Source organism: Euprymna scolopes, chromosome 28, assembly GCF_053919585.1.
Source record: "Euprymna scolopes isolate OS-2025 chromosome 28, ASM5391958v1, whole genome shotgun sequence".
In the NCBI taxonomy this organism is placed as follows: domain Eukaryota; kingdom Metazoa; phylum Mollusca; class Cephalopoda; order Sepiida; family Sepiolidae; genus Euprymna; species Euprymna scolopes.
The window spans coordinates 101,872,289-101,880,529 of record NC_136509.1 but is presented as its reverse complement, the minus strand read 5'-3'; positions in this window follow the sequence as shown (position 1 = coordinate 101,880,529).

Here is an 8,241-nt window from a genome sequence, read left to right as displayed (position 1 = left end):
TTCAGATTGTTTTGGGGCCATTTTGCATGAATCGAGCATCAGCTTTCGAGTGGCATGAAAGATTCAAGGAAAGAAGGGAGTCTGTAAGGATGATGAGTGGTGTAGGAGGAGTAAATAAGTCAGAACATCAGAGTTGATTAGCCAAATAAAGAATTTCATGTATAAGCTTCGTCATATGTCTATAGAGACAATAAGTGAACAGTTTGATGTTAATGTGGGAATTGTACACATAATTAAAATGCACAAGATTTGCACGAAGTTTGCACCAACGGTGCTCCATCTTTGTCACAGACTATTTGACCAAGATGAGCACCAAGACAGTTCCTCGCCCTCCATATAATCCAGACTTTGCTCCCTTTGACTTTAGGTTATTCCCTAATCTCAAAGGAAATGTTAGAGGCTGTCATTATGAAACAATTGAGATAAAAGGGGCTGTACAAGTTCAAACAAGAAGACCTTCATGGGGGCCTTCCAGAAATTGTTGGAGCAGTGCAACAAATGCATTGCAGCCAAAGAAGATTTTTTTTTTTACACATTGATGACCTCTTATCAAGGCCCGGAAGCCACTCAGGGATAAGGGTTATTGCAAGTACATTACGTTAGTGTGGAGATTTGATGAAGTGTTTAATTAAGGGGGCGGTTCATTAGGAATTTGTTAACGTTGGACTTGAAGACATCCAAGTTGTAGTCCGGAGAAAAGCAGGCAGACGGAACAGAGTTCCACAGGCGTGCAGTTCTAAGAAAGAAGCTTTGTTCATGGAATCCGCGTTTTGATTTAGGCACAGATATAGAGTGGGGGAAATTTTTCACAGTGGATTCAGCTAGACGGGTGTTTTTCGTGAAAGATTGGCGAGTGGGGACCAGAGATTGGAGTTCAGACGAGCACCTGCCATGAAAATAACGATAAAACAAGGATACGCTAGCAACGTCTCTTCTGTGGGAGAGCGGTTGCAGGGTAGAGAAAAGGCCATCCCCCACTAAACCACGAAGTCTATTTTGTACTCTGTCAAGGCATGATAGGCTTTTTTTGGCCGCTCCTGCCCAGATATGGCAACAGTATTCCATCCTTGGACGTACTTGGCTTTTATATAGATAGAGAATTGCATCAGTAGTGAGATATCTTCTGGAGCGGTAGAAGGATCCCACCATCTTTCCAGCGACCTTGGCAACAGACTTGATGTACGTGTTCCATTTCAGATCAGGAGTAAAGGTCAAACCCAGAAGCTTGTCAAAACACGGGGCCTCACCCAGACGAGAGTCATCCATCACAATTGATGCCAGATGGGGATCAGAGCGTTGATGATGTAAGGACAGGAGTTTGGTTTTAGATGCATTAAAGGTAACCAGCCACATCTTCCCCTACTGAACCACGCGCTCGAGATCAGAGGAGAGAGAATCCGAGAGAACTTTGTCATTTACAGCCTTTGATGTGTTGCCATAGATGGTCGTGTCATCAGCATAGATGTCAACGAATGATTTAAGTATGTGTTTAGGGAGGTCATTGATGTAGATCAGGAAGAGTTGGGCCCAGGATTGACCCCTGAGAGACTCCAGCATTTATATTGCAGGCCTCCGATTTTTGTCCATCTACCACTACTCTTATGAAGCTATCGGAGAGAAATGATTTAATGATTGAGAAAATATTTCCAGTTATACCGTAGCTGGAAATCTTGTGAAGTAGACCCTTATGCCATACCTTGTCGAAGGCCTTTGATATGTCAAGAGCAATTGCCCTAGAAAGGAAGCCTTTGTCAAGAGATTCACTAATCCTGTGGGATATAACCGTCAGCACATCTGCGGTAGATCTTGCAGAGCGGAAACCATATTGTGTGTCACTAAGAAGGTTACTCCTGCTGAGGTGGTTGACTATTTCTCTATTTAATATGGATTCCAGCAACTTACTCATAACACACAGGCGACTTATTGGTCTGTACTAAGAGGGAGATGACTTATCACCTGAATTCTTAAATACAGGGCAAAGATCACTTCGAAGAGGACAGAAGTTTCATGTGTGTAATATTAATAAAAAGTACACATTCAAAAACTCCTGAAACTTATTGAAGGCACCTCGTATTGACTTCTTTTATATGGTAGTCACCACTTATCAAGGCCCCGAAGCCACTCGGGAATACAGGTTATTGCGTGTACAGTAATCAATGGGATAGTGTCGTAGTAATCGTTAGTATTAGAGATTTGATAAAGTGTCTTACGTAAGGAATCATGGTGTCTTACATCAGGAATTTTTTTAGGTTGTACTGTAAAACATCCAAGTTGTAGTCAGGTGGAAAACATGCAAACGGAACAGAGTTCCACAGGCGTGCACCTCTAAGAAAGAAGCTTTGTTCATGGTATCTACGTTTTGATTTAGGCACAGATAGGGAGTGGGGAAAATTATTAACGGTGGTTTCAGCTAGACGAGTGTTTATCGTGAAAGATTGGCGAGGGGGGACCAGAGATTGGAGCAACACCTATCACGGCCTAAGGGCAACTCAAGGATAATTATTAATATGCTACAGGTGGGCAGTAGGACAACGCCGTTAACATTGGTAATTTGGCAGAATCCGATTTTTAAGAGAACGGCTCAACAAACTTTATTTTACATTGGACTTTAAAATGTCGTAATCCGTTGGAAAGCAACTCCGCGGTATATTGTTCAAGCGGACGGATGGTTTCTCTCAGAGAAGTATTGTATAGTTTTAAACGCAGAGAAGGAAAGGTAAACAACTGACAGCGGTTATTGCTGGAGTTGTTTCTGTAGTGAATCTTTTATACAGTGGGACCATACACATAATTTTAGCCGCGCACCTGCCACAAAAATAACGATAAAATAGAGAAGGACTAGCAACACCTCTTCTCTCAGAAAAGGAAATCGCTCTCGCCAGCATTTACATCAGTATATGCCGCAACAGAATATCAATAAGTGCATTAGTAAAAGAATTGTTTTAAATAATTTCTTGAAAATCGCCATCGTTAAACACGCATTTCCTGCTTCAACATTTTCTAGGAGAACTCTAACTAACAAGGATCATATACATAGGTTATTGTTTTGTCAACAAATATATCATAAATGGGTTGATATGCCGCAACAGAATACTTATAAATGAATTATTAACAGAGTCATCATTTTTGTTATTAATAATTTTTAATGTTGCTATCTGTCTGCCATATTTGTTTTTAGGTTGGACATTTTTTTTTGTAACAGCTTGACGTTGACCTCAGTTCAGCCGTGAATATTGTCAACTCAGAATGAATAATGCCATTAAAAACGTTGTCAAATCGACAATTAATCCAAACAATTTGATTGGCTCTTGCGAATGTCGGGCAGCATCAACTCGATTCAATTAATCTTTCGTATTATCAACGGCGGAGAGAATTACGAGTTTCATGGATGGAAAGACAAGGGCGGGAAGAACGCATAGGTTGAATAGTTAGACTGCGCGTACCATTACCCCCTCTTTCTCTCTCTCTCTCTCTCTCTTTCTCTCTCTCCCTTTCTATATATATATATATATATATATATATAAACATTGTGTGTGTTCATGTGTGAGTTCTTTCCTCATAGGTTCCAAAAAAGGTTGGACTATCTATTGCAAATTCCACACAAAGCTGCTTAATATGTTTGGCAGTGTTGTTTGATAGTTAGTTTTGTACAGATACTTAGTTTTGTACAGAAATTTATCCGATAATTATCGAAAATCGAAAAGATCGAAACTTTATAGATTAAAAGAATAATTTTTACAGGGGAATATTTTACGTTACACCGGGAAGGGGTAATAATAAAATTTCAGCAAACGCTCTGTTTAAAAAACAAACAAACAGATATTTCGTTTCAATCTGGAGATATAGCTTAGTAGTAGAGCACGACTGCAGATCGGATGATCCCGTGTTTAAGCCTGAGTGTACCTCACCATTTCATTTTTAATTTTTTTCTTATTAATGAATTCAATTTACGAAAAAAGAAAGGTAACATTTAAAATTACCGCAAATCATTTCTTCATTTATATATATATATATACATATATATGTATCATGTATATATGTCTATACCTATCTACATTTATCTACCTGTATATGTGTGTGTGTGTGTGTGTGTTGGCTGTCATGGTTCTTGTGAGCTGCGACGTTGTCTGACTGTGGAAATAATTGTATATTGTCCCACATTCGAAAGGTTCTATTGATGATTGCTCGCTAGGTAAACTTGCAGTGATAGCAGCCTTAGCTAAGATAAAATTCCTACTTGTGAGACATCGCTGGTCGTGATGACCACATCCCTTGTTTGAGATGAAGTTGGTTAATTCCACTGTCGGATTTTCGACTCGGTTTTCTTGATCTGTGTTATTAAATAGACTTTCGTGTGTGTGTGTGTGTGTGTGTGCGCGTGCGCACGCGCGCGTGTGTGTGTGTGTGTGTGTGTGTGTGTGTGTGTGTGTGTGTGTGTGTGTGTGGCTGTTTGCTCAGTATGTAGAGTGTTCGCCTCGCATGCAAGAGGCTCGAGTTTCCGGTGATGAACCCAAATGAGGTTGAAACTCGAGTCTTTGGCTTCCGGCTTGTTGGCTGTCATGGTTCTTGTGAGCTGCGACGTTGTCTCGCTGTGAAAATATGTACATACATATGATGATGAGTGTAACGTTTTGTCAGACGAGTGCCACTCCCTCAGACACTTAAAGTCCATGAGCCCCAAAATGACTTTCTGTTTCTGTAAAGTCTGTGATGAAATATGATAAAACGGTAATAAAAACTATGTATTTGCTCTGCAATAGTATTGAGCACCGTCTTCAAGTTTTAGCTAATTGCCATTTTTGCTATACGTCTTTATATATATATATATATATATATATATATATATATATATATATATATAAGAGTAGGTAGTAGTTTGCTTGAAGCATTGTTGGTAAAGGAATATATAGAAGTTTTAAAAGCCAAAAACAATGCGAAGAAAGACCAGAATCATGAAAGTAAAGAAAAGAAAAACAAAAAACAAATAGACGGGTATGTTTGAGTAGAGAAATATCTAACTGTTTATTCGTCTATCATTCCTCACCTCAATGTATAATTATTTTATAACCAAGTTGCTGGTATGTCCGGTGTATATAAAGTCCGTTCGTGGTATGGAACTGATTAATTTCGGGAAAGAAGGGACCTCTACTTTTCAAAATAGAAACAAAATATATTCAAGATGACGGAAGATATATATATATATATATATATATATATATATATATATATATATATATATATATATATAGTCTAGCGGCACTGATGAGTCGTGATACAACGAAACAGGACTGTATGTCGATGACTACAAACATATATATATTTACATTATGAATTATTTATATATATATATGTATATTATGAATAAATAAACAAATAAGTAGTATAAAGTAAAACAAATAAGTAGTATATAGTAAAAACATCTGTTTAAAACATATATATATATATATATATATATATCATCGAAGTTAAGCTATGATGAGCTTGTCAATACTAAAATAGGTGACCATGTGGGAATTCCAGATTCCGTATATACCCTCTGTTTATATCTGCATTGTTTCCCGTAATCTAGCATATCCCCTTGCCACTGGATTAAAGCAGTTCCAATTCAGCAGAAATGTGGCTGAGGCTTGCGTAACACTTGCCTCATAATTACTCGCGCAGCTACCCTTAGAAGGAGTATCCATTGTCTCTTGAGACAGAATGGAGGCATTAAGGCGTCAATATATACCTCTCTCTCTCTCTCTGTCTCTCTCTGTCTCTCTCTTTCTCTCTCTCTCTCTCTCTCTCTCTCTCTCTGCATGCTAACTCAACGCAACCTTTCCACTGCATGACTTGTCTCATGAGATTCGAAACTCTTCCCCCAACTGACTAACGTCAAAACGTTTCATTCCCTCCTCCGCAAAAGACTGCTAAAAACGGATGGAGAGGAGACTCTACTTAACCATGGGGAAGGATTTAATAGTGTCCAGTCTCGCTTCGCTGCTCTCAGTTGAGTACGGGTTAAAATGATGAGAAGGACAGCAGATTGCCGGTCACTATTGTCAGGTCAGAGTTGAGTCAAAAAGATAATATTAGATTAACCTGGGCATTTTCATAGCACCGTTTCATCATTTTATTTATTTTTTATATTCATTTAAAAAAAATGTTATACACGTTGTCTTCGTGGTCTCCGCTTAACCTTCTCTTATCTGTATCAAGAACGGTTTATTCCCAGAAGGATTTCTTATGACAATCGTGAACGTATTATATGAAAAAAAGTAATTTGATTAAACAACCAGTGACCTGTGACAATTGCCATTACGCTGTGGAGCCACGTCTGTCATCCTGTATTAAACGACTTGACTGCGAAACCATTTTGGGAGCATAAACAATGTCTTTTCTGGGACAGTTGTAGATCACGGAACTCCGTGGAAGCCGATTCGGTCCGATTCTGGTGGGCTGACGTCATCACAACCAAATTTTGCGTCGACAGAAATAAAACTTGTCAGCATAATTATTTCGATTCAATTTAATCGGCATAGGTTCGAACATTACATGTTTCGTCGCAATTAAGAAAGGCACGGGAAAAGAAAGAAAAGGAACGCGTATAAAGAGAGGGAGGGCATTGCAAAGTTTAGATGGTCTGAAATACAGTTGATCAGCACCTGTTGAATTTCGTCTTGAACTGATCCATTGTTGATGCGGTGATAACCTCAAGCGGCAGTCTATTTCACGGAGCTGATATGCAGATGAAAAATTCGGTTTTTCGTCGGTTTAGATGAAATCGCCCATGAAACTGGAGTTTAAGTAAAATACAAACAGATTTTGAAGTACATGGCGCGTAAAGCAAAAGAAAGATTATAAGCGAGGAAAGAGTTTTAGTTTTACTATATACACTAGGCACCGCTAAAAATGGCCGCAAAATCAAGTTGTTGTTGTTTTTTAAAACTAAATTACATTTATTAAAATCCATTATTTCTGAGTAACTTTTTTTGTTTCCAGAAAGATAAAACCCTGAATTTTATCATATAGAAAACAGAATAATGTAAAACTTTTTCTATTATTTTTAATTAAATTTTAAATGTTTAATTTTCCCCCAAAAGTTAACAATTGACATTTTTTGTCTTGCACAAAAAACGTACTTAAATATTAAAAAAAAAAGGTTTTTGAAATAATTAATTTATTTATTTATTGTCTAACTAAGATTTAGGATGATTTTATAAGAGAATATGCAAAAATATTATGATATAAGTACCTGAATTTCAAATAATTCCACTTATTAATATAGGTAACTAGATATTTCGCGTCAATGTAGTGTCTAGATCGACTCTGTTTACGCTTGCGTTTTATAAAAAGAAAACTATGGAAGACCAAACAGGCCAAAAAAACTTATTTTTCAGTGATAAAAATTTCAATGTATTCCTAAGCTGAGGCTGGCCAGTACCAGATGGGTGACCATTTGTATGAGTTTGGTTTTTAATGTGTATGTGTGTGGGGGCCAGGCTCCCCAAAATGGGGGGGGACAATTTAAAGCAGAATAAAAAAAAATTATTTCAGCGCGTTTGGTCCATCGTAGTCGAAATGCGGCAAACGTTTTCAAACGGGATCGAAAAAAATGATGCTATTTTTAACACAAAGGGCACAATATTTATCGATTTTTTTTTGTATCGGTTATTCAAAGCATGCCCTGTTTAATAATGGTCATGCATTATTCGGCTCGCTAAAAAAAATTGTTTATTTATCAAAAATTTTAAAATGGCTTTTTTCGTATAAATATTAAAATTTTTTTTTTGTTTTGCTTAATTTAAATTAAGAAGGGGCCTTTAAATCTTAAGTTTAAAGAATTCATGACTGAGCGACTGTTTAACGTATAAACGCTTTATTAAATTTGCGGAGTGCAATATCAATTACAGACAATATCTCATATTCCCTCATCAATCATTTTTCTATTAGATTAAAAAACAAGAATTTCCTTCCGATTCCAGGGACCTAAAGATCTTCAGTCTAACGCTCTCCCAACTAATCTGTTGCAGATTGCTTTCTAGGATCCTTTATTTCGCTTATATATAATTTACAACATTTGATGAAAAAAAACGTAAATTACAGACAATATCCGAGTTTCCGTCTGAAATCATTAATCAATTAGAAAAAAAAACGAAACACGTGATCTTCAGTCTAACGCTTCCCAAACCAGTTATTTCGGCTTGCTTTCTAGATTCTTTATTTATTTGAACCCGGGAATTGAACCAGAAACCTTTAGAT